Source organism: Perna viridis, chromosome 14 (assembly GCF_037379345.1).
Source record: "Perna viridis isolate PV_CMFRI_1.1 ecotype Kerala chromosome 14, ASM3737934v1, whole genome shotgun sequence".
NCBI lineage: Eukaryota > Metazoa > Mollusca > Bivalvia > Mytilida > Mytilidae > Perna > Perna viridis.
Window position 1 is genome coordinate 989,105 of NC_142458.1, and position 16,921 is coordinate 1,006,025.

At 33.2% G+C, this 16,921-nt stretch overlaps 1 protein-coding gene across 6 annotated transcripts in view; it reads left to right on the forward strand.

Annotated features, from left to right (window-relative positions):
* The window catches only part of LOC148597672 (uncharacterized), a 134,185-nt gene that overhangs the window by 45,471 nt on the left and 71,793 nt on the right, over positions 1–16,921 (forward strand). Inside the window, exon 1 of one of the 6 annotated variants that reach the window (XM_088560922.1) lies at positions 5,689–6,238. The exons of the other annotated variants lie outside the window; for them this stretch is intronic. The gene's annotated coding sequence lies outside the window, so the exon portion shown is untranslated. Of the gene's footprint in view, positions 1–5,688; positions 6,239–16,921 lie in introns of those variants that run through there. 6 annotated transcript variants of the gene reach the window in all.

The following is a 16,921-nucleotide window of genomic DNA, read 5'->3' on the forward strand; positions in this document are numbered from 1 at the left end:
GGGAAAAATATTTCTCTGTTGGTGTAGAACAGTATGAGGATAATTATGATGAGAAAAGGCATGAAACAGATATTTGTGTGGATTTAAAATGAAAACAATTCTGTGATATTCCTGGATGCTAGGAGTTCCATTGTTTAGGTAGGAAAGAAAATAGAGAAAATTGTTTTGAGTGAATGTAAGTAGAAAAGATAAAAAATTTTAACAACAAAAGATGTGTTTTTATCTAATTTTAAAGAAATTATGAAGGTTATAAGTTGGATTATATGAAGAATACCTTATACAGAGTATAAGTTTTTTATACCCTCAGCTTTACAGGAGATAAAGTGATTGTGCTATTTCAAACTTGTATGTCAAATACAAATTCCCCAAATAGGTGTGGGTTGGGTTGACATTCAAGAGGATTTTGTTGATAAATAAGGGGTTTGACATTTTGCAAGAATTTATTTTTGAAGAATTTACTTGATAAATGGTGGTGACACTTTGGAAGAAATTGCTGACAAAAAGGTAAAAGTGGCTTCACAATGTATAATGGTGTTGGACCCTGAACTATATGATCTGAGTACCAGTAGTGTGGCAATACCGGCACCAAACCCTGACCTCTATGATCTGAGTACCAGTAGTGTGGCAATACCGGCACCAGACCCTGACCTCTATTAGATCTGAGTACCAGTAGTATGGCAATACTGGCACCAAACCCTGACCTCTATGATCTGAGTGCTAGTAAAGTGGCAGTACTGGTACCAGATCCTGAACTCTGTGATTTGAGTACCAGTAGTGGGGCAATACTGGTACCAGGATATGAACTCTGTGATCTAAGTGCTGGTACCAGGTGTTATTTTTGCTGATTAGTAGATTACCTAGGTGATTATTTGGTGACAGATTGCAGTAAATAGTGCATGGACAACCTAATGAATAGCACTACATGAATAATCAATATTCACTGTCTGTTAGGCATTGAAATGATGCTGTTGATTAATACATTTTGAAAAGGATCTCCTGCAGGCAATTATAAATATGTTTTTATAATTGGTGGCTGTGAATTTAACAAATATGAAAATAAGAAGACTGCACAGTATTGATCAGCATGGTACAAGAACTGTTGCAGCCATCAGCTGGTGAACAGAAATATCATTATATGAAGTTTAGCAATTTATGAGACTTATTTGTCTGCATGATATCATAATTGCTGAAATTGAAGTACAGTATTCATATACCAATACTGGCTAGAACTACAAACCTGTTATAGCGAGGACCTATTTATAAAAAGTAACCTGTCTTAGACTTTGATTAAAATATCCTTATTTAGCACAATTTCTTTATAAAGTTAATTAGTAATAACCACCTTTCTTATGTGACCAACATTTTGCTCTCCCTTTGAAAGTCACTTTAGTAAAGTTTGACTAATATTTGTAAGAAAAACGATTGTAAAAAAATAACTTCCTTGGAAGTAGAAAAATAATGATACATTTTAATGAAAAAGATTGTAGGTAAATGAAAGTTTTGATTTTAGAACTGTCAGAAAGTGTTGTTGACATTGCTGTTTAGGATTCTTCAGTGGTAAGTCTGATTTAGCATTTAGCAAGTGATGGCAAAGCTCACATGGTCCTTCAGGCAGGTGATGGCAAAAGTTCATATGGCCCTTCAGGCAGGTGATGGCTAAGCTCACATGGCCCTTCAGGCAGGTGATGACAAAAGCTCACATGGCCCTTCAGGCAGGTGATGGCAAAAGCTCACGTGGCCCTTCAGGCAGGTGATGGCTAAGCTCACATGGCCCTTCAGGCAGGTGATGACAGAAGCTCACATGGCCCTTCAGGCAGGTGATGGCAAAAGCTCACATGGCCCTTCAGGCAGGTGATGGCAAAAGCTCACGTGGCCCTTCAGGCAGGTGATGGCAAAATTCACATGGCCCTTCAGGCAGGTGATGGCAAAAGTTAACATGGCCCTTCAGGCAGGTGAGCTAAGAACTAGATTTACCCAACATTTCCATAGAAGATGCCTGTACCTAGTCAGGACCATTACTTTCTGGTTTTCCATAGAATTTGCCATATATGTTATACTAAGTTTCTTTGACTATTCCTTTGGACTTTAGCATAATATTTTTGTTATTACACTTTACATAGTTGAATAGGTAATTACTGATGCTCCATGGAGAAAGAAGATCGGTTACTCTAAATTAAGTAACATGCCTTCTGCAGAATTCTCTATTGTGAATTCAGGAAAAACATACTTTTAACAAAATTACCATCAATCAATCCATTTGTTAAGTGTTAGGTGGTTCTGCTGTATTTGCTGTGTTTACGTACAGGTTTCCCTGTATCTTAATTATATGTATACTGTACAGAGGGAGAAAATCAATGTCCATGTTGACGTCAGAGGTTTACAACATGTCCTTTGATGTATGGTAATCAATCCATGCTATATCTATGACAGGAACTGATATATTTCCGAATGGTAACTTTTTTCCAGAAAAAAAAATGCTGCAGTTTTGAAGTTTTAGACAAGTAAATGATGTATGAATTCGTTGGTAGTCGTTTTTCTTAACCATTTCTGTGGAAGGGGAATACATATATAGTGGTCTAGGTGTCTGTCTGTCTGTTTGTCTTTTTCTTCATCCTCACCTTTTCATTCATTTTCACTGCGGTTTTGCAAATATGTATCTCAGCAACTTTTGTTTTGTTTGGTCTTGTTAACCTCTCTAAAGTTAATTAGTTCTTTAAACTACTTTTACTTCCTTGGCAAAGATGCTTTTTGACTGCCTATGACAATTTAATGCCCCACAAAAGAGAAAAAAGGTACACCAATAAAATGTGGCTTTATGGTAAGATGAGCATTGCCAGTTATAACAGTTCATTGAAGAGTGAAAATTGCATTGAGGTCACCATTAAAGTGACGTGTATTGCCCTTGGACTCAATCAATTAATCAGTTAATTAGTGTCAATGTTCTAGTACAGATTTTTCTGTGTGAAGTGAATGTTTCAAAAAAATTTCCATTGCTACATAGAATTTTAAAATTGATGTCCCTGAAATGATTGATCAATTTTGTTGTTTTGCAAACAATCTTGTTAGCATTTAAAATGAAGTGTTTGGCATGTTATGTCAGGTGTCTTTGTTTGTGTGATTTTTTTTTTGTTTGTTTATTTTGTTCTCTACACTTCTCTTTTTTTTTTTCGTTTTAAAGGTACAGTAAGATTGAACTTTGTGTCTACTTTAAACTTGGGTAGAAGGGAAATTGATGGATTCAAATAGTAATCAAATCAATATAATATAAGGATATAATATAACCAAACACAACAAAAGTAAATGGTAAACCCAGACTCCACTAAAAACTATGAACATTGACCAGGTGCACTGGTAGTGTAAGCATCCTCAGCTTTCGACAAACACCCATCAAATTGCTCATAAGATGTCATGCCAGGGTAGACAAAAGAGGAAAGGAAAACTATGACACAGAATAAATCTGTCTTCATGGTGCAGATGGATAAGCCGTAACAATCCACCATTTCATGATGATAACCATAAAACTTTTGTAGTGAACTTTGTCTTTTGTCAGCTTTTCTTTTTGATGTACTTTAAACCGTAGTGTTTGTGTAATGATGAAGTTTTTTGCACTAGTTTGTGTAGAAGACATGGAAAAAACTCTTCAGTTGTAAAATTCACAACATTCCATATCCTTATAAATCAGGTTGTATGTACAAGATAAACACCATAACAAAAACAAGTAGAGTTATTTATTTTTGATAGATATATGCAGCATGTTGCAATCTTGTAGCATCCTCATTGTAGACTTCTGTAAAAAGAGAAGTCCTCCATCAGTTCAGTCTAGATTTATATACCAATATAGCTTATGTGGTTTGATCTAACATCAAGAATATGAGTGAATCTTTATCATCAGAGGTGTAGCACCCCAATCTATCCTATACAGGGGTAGATCCTGCAATTTGTAAAGGTGTGTGTTGGGGGGGGGGGGTCATGGTATCATTAACTCCTATTATTGTGAGATAAGGTTTTTTAAACTCCCTCAGTTTCTTCAGTGTTTATGTGTATTCATTATTTGGTTCACTTCATTATGTATTTTGAATGTCTCCGTGTTCACATTTAGACCACATTCACTACAATATGTATTTTTATGTATCTGTTTCACATTTTGACCATGTTTTGGGATTTTGATTGTACTTGAATTATCCCACTGCAAAGGCAGATTTTTTTTGCCAATATTCAATACATCATTTGCTTTAAAATGTCCTAATTATACACAAAATTTAAAAATGTTTCCAAGAAAGGGTTGTTACCTACATCTGTCTCTGGTGAGATTCGTTAGGATACTAATTGTTGATTTTGTATTTTTCTCCTTGCTTTCAGAGACTTTATTGTTTAAAACTGTTTTTGATTGAAAAAAGATGTCATGCTTTCAAACATGTAAAAGTACAGAGTTGGTAACAAGTCTTTAATTGACACTAATGTCAATTTATATCAGGAAATGTTCACACCCTTTAGTATAGTGGTAGTACCAATTAACATGTTAAACACACAGTATCAGTCAAATCTAGGCCATTCTAGAGGTCTCTGGCTGGGATCAAATCACTCATGTAGAATTTTGCAGAGTAGAAATATGAATACTCGATCAAGGCAAGTTTTCTTGAACTCAACTGGATTGAATTGAATATTATATGCCTTCATGACATGTTGGATGGGAAAATACATAAAAAAATTATGGCCAGCTCTGTTGAACTTTGAATTGCCTGTCATGAAGTTTGCTTGCCACTGGCCAGCAAGGGAATGCTGCTTTCAACCCAAGATATGAAGTCTCAGTTTGCGGGAACAGAATTATTTTGTAAAAAAAAAATAAATGAGCTTTTTTCACTACAACTAGAAGTAAATTAAATGAAGTAAAAGTTTTAACCCTTCAATACAGATAAGTAGTGTTCTTTAAGATCTTGCTTTGTTTTTTATGGATATTTTTGTTCTAGTTTTTTACTTTTATTTCCTTGATTTCATTTTTGTTTTTTCTGATTAGGTTTTAAGGCTTTTATAATCCAAGTTAAGTGCATCATTTTTTTATGTGCTGGTTTCAAAAAAGTAATTTGTTTGTTCAACATTTACATGAAACTTTAATATTGATGTTGTGTCATTTTAAATGGAGAAAGACTTCAGGTAGAAAATTCTATACTCCATTTAGAGTAACTCCTTTATTTTTCATTTATCTGCCAAACAGCTTTAAATACAAATAAAAAAAACTACCATAAAAGTCCCTAGAGCTTTAAATCCTGGTCTTAAGATCTATTGGTAATTTATACTTGGAATATTTTCACACAGAATGGACTATGTTTTGTGTATTTTTTTTATTCAAATCCTTGTGGAATTAAGTGGGAAGTTTAAATTTTGACACCTACGATTTAAGGAGAAAATGTCTTTTCATTGCTCACACCTGTAATACTGACCAGTTGAAAATAGTCAATAAACTTAATTTTAACTCTCTGAATGAAAACTAAATTTATTTAGTATCAAATAAATTTCTTTTACCTTACTGTGAACATTTTCCCTTCTTGAACCCCTTCAACCAATGTCCAGTCAGACTTGTATTATGCAAGGTCACATGACCAACATAAAGTTACACCTGAATGGCCATGTGTTATTTGTAATATCCAACTGGTCATTGTTTTTTCTGTTTGTGTGGAATAAAGCATTAAGGTTACCTGTTGGAATACACTAGATAAGCAGTACACAACCTTTGAAGTTGTAGTATACATTCTTTGTAATTGCAATACACAATATCTGAAGTGCCAATACACAATGTTTGAGGTGTTATTGATAGGAAACATGTCCACCTGTTCAGTGGTCAACATGCTATTTAGACAAGGTGACTGAACTCCTGGGTTATTTCAAATCAGTCAGTATATAGAGTTGTCATGCAGTTCATTGACCAGGCTGCCCTTGGTGCTACCACATTGTACATGTACTTGCAGCCAGCATAATTTCTTGTGATGAGGATTAAAAGTTGTACATGTAACTATTAAGGGTGTGAAATTTCAACTTACATTTAAAGATCAGGATTTGCCTAAGTGTATTGGTAGAACATGCATGTTTAATTTCTGTTGTGGAAGTAAGATATTCATCACTTTTTGCTGGCATTTCAGATACTGGCTTGGGAATATATGTTATTTACTTTCTGTGGCTTTTTTGATAGGATTTTTCTATAGAATTAACTTTTAAGAGGACCAGGTTTAAAAGATTATCATGGGTAAGAAATAAATAAATTTATATTATATGACTATTGTGTTATTATTGTATACTTAAGGAAGATGTGCTTTTTATATACTTTATCAAAGGATGTGCTTTTTTTATACCTTAATTTTTAAATTTTGAGAGGTGTTTTTAAAATATTTTAGTTTCTAGGGTTCTAATTGGTTAATGTTAAAATTGAGGTAATTTAGAAATTTGAGTGATTTATGAAATTTAAAGTATGTTTAGAAAATTAAGAAAAAATAACTTGGTTTCAGATAAGAAAATAGCTGATATCGCCCCTTGGTTTGGCAATCAATCACAGTGTTTTTGTTTACATAAGAACAAAGTTGTACTCTTCTTTCAAGGTTGAGAAGCTCCTGTAATATATGTGTGTGCATGGAGGTCTTGTATAATAGGGAAAGCAAGACAAATAACTTGTGAATTGCTTGTTTATATGAAAAGACTTTAATTTGTAGTTCTTTTACTGAGTAATTGAATGGTTTTGATATGCAACTGTCAAAACTATATCTTTTTATAATACTTGCATGAAAATATTTTTACATTTAATGACCACATAGGGTCTACACAAGTTTTATTGATTCTTATAATACTTTCTTTCCAATATAATTTTAGGAAAGGTTTGTGTATTTGTACTGAAGGTTAAGAAAAGGTTTGATGCACGGAATATTAATAAGTCCCCTTAGGATAAACTAGATGTGTATATGTATACATATATATATATATACCGTATGATTCATAGTAAACATGTGTTCTATCATCAATGTAGTTTATCTATTGTTGTTGGAAGAGGAAGATCAATATTAGAACAAATTCTAAAGAAATACAAGAACTGTACTGTGGAGTACTGATGAAATTGCATTTGTCCATTTATAGAGAAAATACATCATTTACATGAAATATAAACAAGAAATCATATTTTGTTTAAGTGTCAGTCTCTGTAAGAATCAGGCTGTGGGTGAAACATGGTATGAAAAAACCAGCTATTTTGAAAGTTTAATTTGACTATTTGCTCCATCAGAATCAAGGAAAAAAAGACAAGAATATCCATATCATGTTGGTGCTTTGAGTTATAATTTCATTGACATGAACCGAAAATGAACATTTCAAGGACAGATAACTCTTGTCAAACACTTCATTTTTATAACATTCTAAGAAAATCCAGTTATGCCAAGTCAAATAATGGTCTTTTCAAAGTGAAATAATATTGTCAGATTGGTGGGGTTTAGACATGCATGTTTCTGATTTTTCCCATTTTGCCTGGTTCTTACAAAAATTGACACTTAATTGTCAAGTGGTGGATTATTAATTACTATGGAATTTCTCAGCAGCTTTCTTTGACTACAGAACCATGGTCAGATAGTAAGTTATGGAAGTTCTTGACACTCTTATGTGACTATAGAGACCTCAGTCTGACCATTGGTCTGTTTTTGAAGAACTAGGTCTGAGGGTTGGTCAGTACTGATAACTATGTTTCAACCAAGGATGAACTTGACAACAGCTGTGCCAAAGAAATGTTAGGTAGTGAATTACACATGATGATGGGAATCCAATATTAAAAGAAAATGTTCAACTAAATTGGTGCTAGAATTTGGTCTTTCAAGAGAAAGGGCAGTTAAAAAAGGAGAGGGAGCAGTTTCTCAACTTACACATTTCGTAATTCATTGCTTGATCATTTACTTTTGTTATTTTGTTTGTATTATTATAGTTACTTTATGTTATTTGTTATGATTGTCAAATTTCCATGTCTGGTCTTTGTCCCTGGATTACATTCTTTTGACTTTTGCTAGAATCTTGGTTCCCTTGATTACTCTTTGATATAATGATAATCACATGTGTGATAAGTTAAGGACAGTACCCAGTTGTAATATGAATTAGGCTCTGGTCTCAATGATTATACCCAATTCAACAAGTTAGATGGTATATTGGAACCACCTTGTCTGTCCATGATTCTGTCTGTCATTGTAATACATTGCATATATTGTAAGTCTTTTTTGAGTGCTGTCTAGGGCTCAAGCTACTTGAGAAAAACAGGGAGAAGTGACTTCTATTTCAGAGAGACTCTAGGGAGAAGTGGGGATGAACAGGGAGAAATGAATGTGTATGCACATCATTTACTAATGCTTTTTAAAATCATGTGTTATTTGCTGCTTACATACACACAGTATAAGCAAGCATTTCCATATATTCATTTTCTTTTATTGAGATAAATGTTACTTTTTCTTTAAGCTACATATGTAAGTAACTAAATATTTTGGACAAAATGATGTCAGCCTGCTGACTGAAAGATTGACTCTATCATATATTCATGAATTTGAATTTCTAACATATACCTCTACCCATACCAAATTTATTACTGCAAAATTAATAAATGATTGAGCAAAGCAAAGCTTCTTGCATTGCATTGTCCTATTGATTTTGTCTTTTTTAGCAGCACTGGAATACAAAATTTCAGGCAGTGACATTCTGTTGGAATTTACATTTTGTTGGTTTTTTTTCCTAACTCCACTTAATCCATAATGATTTCTTGTTCAAAATATCTGGTCTCTTGATATAAGTTGATCAAGAGTATCAATAATCATATGAAAAATTTATTGCTGACAAATCAAAGACTGAAACTTCATTGACACATATTGTAGCAGTTGGTACGAACTTGTCTCAAGCAAGAAATGTTCTGTCGAAATGGAGAATTAACTATTCTGTTATGAAACATGAAGATCAGGAGAAACGCTTCAGGTTTTCTACTGAATTATCCATTCAGATAAATTTAACTTGAGTCTAAAGAACCCGCACGACATATTTGCACATTGGGGTAACGAAATGTGAACGGTAAAACATGAATTATCGTAAGCTGAAGTGAAGAATGTTCATTCTGTATCCTGTCTTAAACGTTTGAAACAAAAAGCTGATTAGAATTCTTGCTTGTAACCAATAATTCAATAGATTTAAAAAATTTTTACAATTTATTTTCTTGAACAGGCGCCATTTTTGTTTGAATTGTTATCAGAAGAGAGATAAATCTGGTCAAAATACCGCTAATAGACAGAGTACAGGTCTCAGTATCATATTGATTTTCCCATAGGCTTCTATAGTGAAGTGCATATTTTTAGGATTTAAAAAAAAAATATGTAAATTGATTCAATAAAACTTTCACTTATGTAGCATTTCTAGGGACATGTGAGAAAATAATTTCCCACAAAGAAAATAGAGTCCACGAAGATCGGACAGAAAAGTAGCCTTGAACTATAAATAGCCATTTTCCCTACTTTCACTTTCGTTTTGCACTCACCAAACCAACCTTTTCAGTGGAACATTTTAATGTTATTATGTTAGATTTTCTTTTAAAAAAGTTCTTCATCTTACAGTGTGATGTTTGCTCTGTTGTCTGATTTCAACTTCCTGTTTCATTGGACTTAGCCATTTTTCACTATATGGAATGACTATGATTTTGTAGAAAATTTTTGTGTCAAAAATCTCAATTCACAATGGATGGATTGATTTGATGTGTAGCTCCATATAGATGTGGTTGGTTTAAGATATCAACTTCCTGTACAAATCGGGGTATGCCTAACGCATGCAAGTTCATGTTAAATCAAACTTAGCATTATCTAAAGGTGGGACATGAGTTATTTATCTTTTTGGACTTTCAAATGTAATTGTTGAACTGTTTAGTTTTGTATTTCATTTGAATGTTTACGAATGATTTACGTTGAACTCTCTATTTTGAAGCCATGCACTTAGTACTCAGGGATTTTAAACTATAGAGAATAAAATGTGTCTTTTGTCAAAGAAAGAAGGGGGAATTAAAATGAATAATATATGTTTGAGCCATTAGAAGTTCTATGGTTTATTGATGAGATTGAGTTTTGACTTAATGTGGAAATCCTGTGACTGTTATTTTTTCTATTGAATCAGGGTTTATGTCTGTACTTATTGTTTAATGTGGAACAGAACTCAATTCAGAAAAGAGCAGGATTTTTCTTCATTTTAGGAATTTTTACAATAGAGAAGATGGAAGGCCTGTGACTTTTGTAAACCAAAAGGTCTAATGAAATTTTGATAAGTCTTGGGTCAGAAATGAGAGTGTCCCAGACCTTAGACCCTAAAATTATGTGAAGCCCACAGGTACCCAAGAATATAAAATTTCAAGAGTGGTGGAAAAAGTTTTTTTTATTTTGTATAGTTTCTATACCTTCATTTCAACTTGGATAGAGACGTTTGTCTTGATTTGTGTGGGTGGGTGGGTTCATAGTCCATGTTTGTCTTGATTTGTGTGGGTGGGTGGGTTCATAGTCCATGTTTATCTTGATTTGTGTGGGTGGGTGGGTTCATAGTCCACGTAAATAATCTGGAATGGACTTAACAAGTGCCTTTTATTTTATGAGATTTATCAGCTGTAATGAGACATGTTACCCTATAGGAATTGTGAATGTTTCATCAGCATTTTAACCATAACTTGTCAATTCTAATTTATCTTTTTAATTGAAAATAGATGATATGAAAAGTACTTGAAAAGAATAGAATGCTTACCTTACCAGTGTACTGTGTACCTGCTTTATCTGCCCAATTTTCGGTGAAGTCTGGGTTGCTTATTTACTTTTATTTCTTTGTATGTTATTTTTGTTAGTTCATATTCTTTATTGTGTGTGACTATTTCCTGTTTACTCATTATCCTTAAAGCTGCATTAGCTGTCAAATTTGTTCAGTTTTGATTCTACTGAATTTTGCTGATTTAATGAAATAAGTTTGTAGTAATGCAATTGAAGCAGTCAGTGTCGATAATACCTACAGAATATCGTGAAAATAACATTTCTTTAATCAGAATAGGTCGATAGCTCTGATCTAATTATTTTTCGCCATTACTTCCGAAGATTGCCCAGATACACAGGTTAGCACGTGTTTTGTTTTCATTTCATTTCATCTATTTCTTGATTAGTTTTCAAATAAATAATGACCATATTTGAGCCACATTATATCACAATATGTAAATCTCAAAAGGATCCTTGCATTATATTCTAACTTAATTCTTTTATGTCTTCTTTGACATTGAATAGCCACTTTCGCTTTGCAATAAGATTTGTTATTAAAGAAGCAACCCTTACAGCATATGCGCATATTAAGGTCACCAGAAGTCAAATGCATACAAAGTTATCTAGGTCGATTTTTTGTCTTGCAAGACAATAAATATATAGACACCTATTTCATGTATTTTAATGTGTTTTATGTGTGGATATCAAATGAAATTATACAGGAAAAGTGCAATTTAGAAGAAATAATTCAAAGTTAAGGTATATTTCAACAGAAAAAAAATTTACCAATTTGACAGCTAATGCAGCATTATATTATATTCTTTTGATTACTGTTCTAATCTTATAAACCCATTCATCAATTAAATCTCATTACCTTGTCGTTCCCCTCCCTTGCTCCAATTATACCTTTTCATCAATGATATCCTTATTTCCTTGCATTCCACTCCCCTGTTCACATTTTATCCATTCAATAATGATTTTTTTTTGTTCTCTCATTTCCAAATCTGTGTTAGCCAGCTTGTATATCAGAGGACTGGCCACATTAAGGTGATATGAGGGATCAATTTGACTCCCTAAGGACATGTTCAATCCATTTGTAAACTTTCTTATCTAAGTTATTGGTAACAATTGCATGATAAGATATCGATTTGATTGGGGGCATTGACACTGGGGAGTGGAATGGTCAGTAACCTGTTCTAAAGAGATTCCACAGCCTATTTTCACTCTATTTTTATATCAAAATTGAAGAAAATATTTGATAGTAAGACTTCTGGTGACACTTAATGCAATCAGCCATTATAGGAATGGTCTTTTTTTTTCTTTTTATACTTTAAAGGTCATGTTTGGAGTGCAATGGCCTGAAATAATGTCGTGAAAAAAGGTTCTTCTAAAGTTAACTGTACAACACTGTCCAATGATGTTCTAATATTTCAGTGTAGTGTGCTAATCCAGATTAGCGTGTCAGACTAGTACACAGGTATTTCCAACTTTGGTAGTAGGTACCTTCCACATTTTTTCATATTTTTACTGGAAACTTATTTGCTGAAGTTTTGCCTCTAATTGGTTTAAAATAGGTTAAAATTACATAGGATTTTTTTTATTAATCAATTCTGACTAAAAGTTGTGATTTGGTTCAGTGGAAGAAGGTTAAAATTTAGGACTTCAACTCAGTTCATTTGTCATGTTTACCCCATCTCCGGGTCATATGTATTAATTTCAGAAAATGATAGTAAAATTTTCTACAATTTATGTATAAAATCTTGTTTGTACATATCTTAAAGCCAGAGGAGTTTTATTCAGTTTGCGCTGTTGGAATTTTTTTTAGTCTGCTCAAATGTATATATTGAAATACACTTGAAATTAATTGTGGTCTCGTGCCCACAGCATTGTAAATATTCTCTTCCTGAAGTGCATGAGATTCTTGCCACATGACAATAAAGGACAATCAATTATTGTACAAAACATATTCAGTTGATTCTTTTTAGATTTAAATCCTAGACACAGTTACACATACAAGGTCATTACATGTATCCATCATAATGATGCATCATGGGTAACATGAAGGTGATCTGGCAAGACACAGATGTCTTAATGTACTTTTATAAATATGTTATAGAATTCATTTTGATGATTGCTTTCTTGTTTGTATTTAATATTTACTGGATTTTGTATTAGAATTTTCATCATTAAGAAATTTAGTTTCTTTATTCATGATATTTCTGTTTGCCCAGTGATATTGGTTACTGAGATGTTTTCCTGAGTGATACTTTACTTGAGTTAATGGTTGCTTAGAAGAGTTAAACATTGCATCAATGTTCGTATTTGAACTTTTACCAGTTTTTTTTTTATTAGAGTTTTCATCCTGATGCAATTGTTCTCTTGAGTTTGTGGCTTAAATCAATGACCTAGAGTTTCAACTTTTAATGGGGCACTTTGCCTTTGTGTTTTATCATGTATGCATCTATATTTACACATCTTCTGATAAGCAGTAGTGTACATCATATCTCGCCATATCAATGTTTAGGGTTAAGTGACCTTGAATACTGTACATAAGATTTCACCATGGCAATGTTTTGAGTAAAGTGCCTTGAGTACTGTACATAAGATCTTGCCATGGAAACATACTGATGAAAGTGACCTTGAGTACTGTACACAAGGCCTTGCCATGGCATTGTTTTGAATTAAGTGACCTTGAATACTATTCACCAGACATCATCAGGAACAGAAGTAATCATGGTAGTCAATGAACTAGTAAACGTACTATAAAGATGGTAATAATGATTTATTAGACAGTTTTACTTCTAACCATGATAATAACTTTACAGTAAATGGCCCTGATTTATCTTGTAGTATTGGAAATGGTTCTCTAATGTACACCAATATTCTCCTGAATTTACTTTGCCAAATATATTTAGGGTGAAACCTGTGTAATGTACACCAATAGTCTCCTGAATTTACTTTGCCTAATATAATTAGGTGAAGCCGTTGTAATGCACACCAATAGTCTCCTGTACATGCTTACTTGGTGTGTCTTTATACCAGAAAGATAAAAAGCCAGATTTCTGCCTAACTTTAATTATGACTAAGTTTGAAACAAGTAGGAGCAGAAAGCTGAAAATATGAAATTGGTCGACAATGATGTTTTATCTATTGATTTTGGTTGGAAAATTTGTTGATTTAGTGCCCCAAAAAATGAGCAAATTCTAGAACCTTTTTTTACTGGAACCCCCTTTTTAAAAAATCTGTGAGTAGAGGAGTAAATTGAACCTTACGTACATTGATTGATCTTTGATGTATTAACAAGTTTAAGCCAGACATTAGTTATGAAATTGTAAAAGTTCATAGTTGGTGACAAAAATATATTTAGAACAATACTGACACCTGGTGAGAAAAATACTTCAGCATTGGACTAGTATTGATAGATTGTTTGATTTGGTTTTATCGATACTTTATATCTATGGTTTTCTCAAGTGACACAATGTGCATACATATTTCAAATGGAATGACTTGCTGGGTCTCATACCTGTTAATGTTTGGAAACAGGTCATTTTGGAGAACCCCCCTCCCCACGGTAACACTGTCTCATATGAGAGATTTTAATGTAACAAATTGTCCATGTAAAAATTGAATTATGTGGTATTTTGCACAGAAAATATGGTAATTTCAACCAAAAACCTTCCACAAATCTTACATATTTATGGGGGAGATTCTAATTTAGTCATTGATTTTATGAGATTACCCCCCCCCCCCCCCCCCCCCCCGCCCTTTTGTGGGAGAGCTAACAGGTATGGGTCTATTAAACTGTAAAAAGTTATTTTTTGTTTTCTTTTGTTTTGAGAGTATGTGTACATGTTTTTAAACCATCACATCTGCCCAGAGGTGTGAGGGATTGAAGATCCATTGGTGCCATTAAGCTGAGATTTTTCATCCTGGTGTGGTTGTTGTCTCGTATCTACTGTATTCATTCTTGTTATATTATATCATGATTAATCCTTGTATTTAATGAGACATTTTATTGGCTTCAAAGTCATAGTTAATCAAAATCACAACTTGTGAAATTTTATTGCTTAGAAAAACTTAAGTTATCACATGAAAGTACTATTGCTTAGTATTAGAATTGCATTTAAGTAGAAAGGACAGAAAAATTATAGTTAATGTGTTAAAAGGTATTGGTTCTGTTTCTTACAAATAATAAGCATTTTTTGCCAACTTTGGTTTGATTGGTTGGTTCAGAATGTCAATTTAGTACAGTCTGTTCAATTGGTTAATTGTTCTTGTCCTTAAATACATGAAATATCTGAAATAGGATGTTAAACCATAATTGATCAATCAGTTGGCTTTTTGGAATTGTTGTGGTCAAGTGTGGAAAGTGATAAATTTGATCAAAATTTTTGAAGTATTTCTTGAAACTGAGAGTGAGAATAGATTGAACAAAACACAATTTTTTTTAAAAAAAGATAAAGCAGGTGGTAACTCTAAGTTCAAGAACCTCAATTTCTGAGCATGGACCTTTAAAATTTCATTTGTCTAGGTTCAAGATGTTCAACCTTTCAAATGACAATTTATTACAGACTTCTGATTTTTTAAATTGGACCTTTAATTGATTTGGAAATTTAAAATGTCCAAGCACCACAAAATTTGAAAAATTATACAAATAAGACTCAATTCCTTCCTGTTTGTTACATTATCAATGTCAAAGACTCTGGCGTTACCATGGAACATAAATATGTTTTCAGACAAGTATTTTTTTTGTATATTTTGTGGTACTCACTGGGGGCCAGGAACTTTTTGACTCTTGAAAGTAAAATTTTAAACCCAGTAAAGGATCTCCCCTTTCTCTAGTAGTAATGATGTTATATATACTTAATGGGATGTTACACAGGAAAGAATTTTTATTATTTCTTATCACTTCATTGCATATTCTTATCTTAATAGTGTTTCTGTAGAGTCTGCCAATCAGTTACTGGCATTCTGCTAAATATTCATTTCTTATGAATAGTTTCTGGTTATTGGCATCAAATATTTCCTGATTATTAACAAGTTTGGCTTGTTTTATGCTATAATAATAACCTTCACTATAAATCTTTTAACTTAATCATGGCTCTAAGGAGTGAAACGTTTTCTACATTATTCTTTTCATTTTAAATGTACTTGAACATGTACTTGCTTTGAATTTCAAATTTTAACAAGACAGATACAAGCATTGTTTGGTTCAGTGGAAGATTTTCAAAACATGGGACAACTCCAAAAGAAGATTAACTTTCCTGCAATTAATGTCTGCTTTCCTTAGTGTAGAATTGTGTTGATTGTGTACAATACAAACTTTAATTATGGAAGAGTGAGGCTTTGGTTAACCATCAGATCAGGTTTAATCCATCAGAAGAGTGAGGCTTTGGTTAGCCATCAAATCAGGTTTAATCCATCAGAAGAGTGAGGCATTGGTTAGCCATCAGATCAGGTTTAATCCATCAGAAGAGTGAGGCTTTGGTTAGCCATCAGATCAGGTTTAATCCATCAGAAGAGTGAGGCTTCGGTTAGCCATTAGATCAGGTTTAATTCATCAGAAGAGTGAGGTTTTGGTTAGCCATCAAATCAGGTTTAATCCATCAGAAGAGTGAGGTTTTGGTTAGCCATCAAATCAGGTTTAATCCATCAGAAGAAGGAAGCTTCGATTAGCCATCAGATCAGGTTTAATCCATCAGAAGAGTGAGGTTTTGGTTAGCCATCAGATCAGGTTTAATCCATCAGAAGAGTGAGGTTTTGGTTAGCCATCAAATCAGGTTTAATCCATCAGAAGAGTGAGGCTTTGGTTAGCCATTAGATCAGGTTTAATTCATCAGAAGAGTGAGGTTTTGGTTAGCCATCAGATCAGGTTTAATCCATCAGAAGAGTGAGGCTTTGGTTAGCCATCAGATCAGGTTTAATCCATCAGAAGAGTGAGGTTTTGGTTAGCCATCAAATCAGGTTTAATCCATCAGAAGAGTGAGGCTTTGGTCAGCCATCAAATCAGATTTAATCCATCAGAAGAGTGAGGCTTTGGTTAGTCATCAAATCAGGTTTAACCCATCAGAAGATTGAGGCTTTGGTCAGCCATCAAATCAGATTTAACCCATCATTTCACTTTGAAGTACTTGTACCAAGTCAGGAACATA